Source organism: Mya arenaria, chromosome 1, assembly GCF_026914265.1.
Source record: "Mya arenaria isolate MELC-2E11 chromosome 1, ASM2691426v1".
Classification (NCBI taxonomy): Eukaryota; Metazoa; Mollusca; class Bivalvia; order Myida; family Myidae; genus Mya; species Mya arenaria.
In genome coordinates this window covers 39,322,684-39,325,725 of record NC_069122.1, presented here as the reverse complement: position 1 = coordinate 39,325,725, position 3,042 = coordinate 39,322,684, and the positions used below count along the sequence as shown (strand labels likewise).

The 3,042-nt window shown below is 32.5% G+C and overlaps 1 long non-coding RNA gene across 1 annotated transcript; it reads right to left on the bottom strand.

Annotated features, from left to right (window-relative positions):
• Positions 1 to 257: 257 nt before the first annotated feature.
• LOC128236702 (uncharacterized) lies at positions 258 to 2,629 on the bottom strand. The gene is made up of 3 exons (XR_008261416.1): positions 2,387 to 2,629; positions 1,749 to 1,891; positions 258 to 1,408 (listed from the first exon to the last, which is right to left on the bottom strand). It is a non-coding gene; the product is annotated as an uncharacterized LOC128236702 (long non-coding RNA).
• Between the last annotated feature and the right edge of the window lie 413 nt (positions 2,630 to 3,042).

Below are 3,042 nucleotides of genomic sequence, written 5' to 3'. Positions count from 1 at the left end.
ACATTGAAGCGGAGAAGCTTTATGAAACAAATGTGGTGTTCTAAAGCCATTGCTACAATTTTCGTTCACCTTAATAAACTATGAGACAATATTTTGTTATTGTGACAAAAGGATTACAATGTCTGCATGCATAAACTATGAAAGCAAACATATCACCAGCCATTTTTTTTTAGAGTTTTGATAAAAACAAAACGTGCTTAAGAGCTTTTGTAAATATCGCCCATTCTTGTAGAATGTCTCAATTCTGCTCCCGAATATCGTGCTGATTTGTGCGCAAAACTAATTGTAAAATATGAACATTTACAGGATAATAAAAATGAAATGTTTAAAAGACAAAAACATATCACATGAAAATTAACTGATACTTATTTTAAGGTATTAGCCGCGTAATACACACTTTTTTAAAAGCTTTAACCGACAACATAGTTATAATCACGGTACACTATGGGACTTTTATCCAAATTTTGAAGATTTTTTACCGTGAATTAAAAAAGTTATTTATGTTTCATTACACCCACCCCCAAACTCCAAGGGCTACAAAGAGCGACAAGTAAATATTTTGTCTATATTTGAATTTTTTTCGCATTATCAGAGATTATGAAATAAACACAACAGTTTCTGGTAAAATAAACTTCAGTTATCAGAAAACTAAAGTTCAAACGAACACATCATTGATACACATGGAAAAAATTCATTTTGATTGATCTTATGATTCTTCAGAAAAGAGCAGTTTTTCGATGTTTGAAAATATATAGCAGTTTTATAAAATTCATAAAAAATAGTTAACTATAAGGCAAGCTGCTGAAATCATTTTAGATATTATCTATGATGTCTATTGAACAATTTAAAAGACAATTTATGATAGTTTACCGTCCAGTTTTGAAGAAAATATACATAATGTCATGTTACCATACATTTTTATAGCTAATAAAATGCTTAAAAATCAACCCTTTTCTTGTAAAAAATTATAAAGCTTAATTGGACTTATTCATAAAATGTACTCTTTCAAATAAATGAATTTTACTTATGATACTAACTCAAAATACAGAGTTTAAAACAAATGAGTGTACTTTTAAACTAAAATATGTGAAGAAACAAGAACACTAAGTGGGCTCGCCCCTCCAAAAATATCAGAGTGAAAGTTCTCAACTAATGTGTTTTTTTTAATATTATAACATGTAAACAATCTCTGTGGGTAATTTGTTGTATATCTGTTTTATTTTGTCATTGGTATTCTAACAATTAGTTTTTTTTTCACAATAATTCTTCACTCTTCAACATTTGAAGTTTGGTCTGTTCCCATGCTTTGTACTTGTAGTGCGTGCACAGATGATAACTCAATGCTGAGTCAATGCTGATTTGGTTTTCATGCACCTTCAGGTACTTTACCCATCAAGAATGTTTAGTGCTGTAAAGGAAAAAAAGTTGTACTTTAAAGCCTTTCTAACTAATTAGTATAGATAATTATACTGCCATACATATACAAAATAAAATATAAACAGTTTAATATTTCTCGACATTATTTTGAAAAAACAACAAGCTGATACATACATGTATATATATAAAGAAAATTATTAAATTTATCAATAAAATTCGTCATCATCATCATCATCATCATCATCATCATCATCACCACCACCACCACCACCACCACCACCACCATCACCACCACCACCACTTGATTATTGAATACAGTAGGTTTATAAAAACAAAAACCAAGTCAAATATGTTTTATATGAAATACTCACATCATCTCGATCAGATGCGACTGCCTTGTGGGTGGACATGGCTGTCAAATCCGCTCTCAAGGATCCAACATAGTATTTAATGCAGGCTGGAATTCTTCATAACCCAGTGTTGTTGACTAAGTAATATTCAGTCATTTAACTGCCTGGAAGAAATTAGACTTCTGATTATCAACCAGCAGAAACTACCACCGTAAAATACAAATGCACAAGTATTATACATTCTGCACTAAAATCTGTTTTAGCCAAGAGTAAGGGTTGGTAAGCACAAATGTGTAGTTGTTGTGCATATGGTTGATAATGATTCACAACAGTATGGGGTTTTAACGAGACCTACACCAAGCCAATGAATGTCAATAGTGTCCTAGCAGATGCGGCCTCAAGCCCCAAACCACTTACAACTTTAAGATAAAGATAAAACAATCAATTTAAAGATTACATACTCATATTATATCTTAAATATAAGTTATGTACATAAGTACATATAAAAATATGTAACATGTACATAAGTACATGTAAAATATGAACATGCTGTCTAAACATTTAGCTAATAAAATGATTTAAGAATTCCAAAGATAAATTAAAAAACAAACGTTTTTGAACACAAACGTACAAAACTGCTCAAGGATACATGTACTTACGTTCAGAGCCTATTGATACGAATATCCCAGTTCCATGCCGATTGTTGACAGTTCGTTTTTTCGAGAGAAAATCTTCTCGTACGCGTATATTTCACTTATAATCCATGTTTAACTGTAATGACTCAAATTGTTAGATGTATCGTAATCAACAGTCAGCGTGTACTTTTAGTGTTTATTTATTTTAAACGTATATTCATGAGAAAACATCACAATGTTTCCAAATCCTACGATGTAGAAATTCCATTATTGACCTATGAATAGCCGGGAAATACCTTCTGTTTCTAAAAATAGCAACATCCTGTACAAGCCGAATACGCCCGATGTTCGTCGCGATCTGTTACGGCGAGTGGCGATATATGTCGATGTTACCCGATGTTTCCCGAGTTGTATTACATGGCTAATACCTTAAGTGCATTAATTCATTACTTTTGTATGCTGAAAATGACAAACAATGCGTTATGGACCTAGTCCATGTTATGGCCTAAACTGTGTCGTATGTGATAGCACAGGTAAAAGCATTATAATTGTAGGCTTGCTACGCAGGATAGGGGCTTGATGCAGCACACAGGCCTATTTGACCTCTTGTGTAGCACTAAGGCTCATGCTCGTGCAATCTCATAGCGTATCGTCGAGAAGCGGATATTGGGGATCTGATT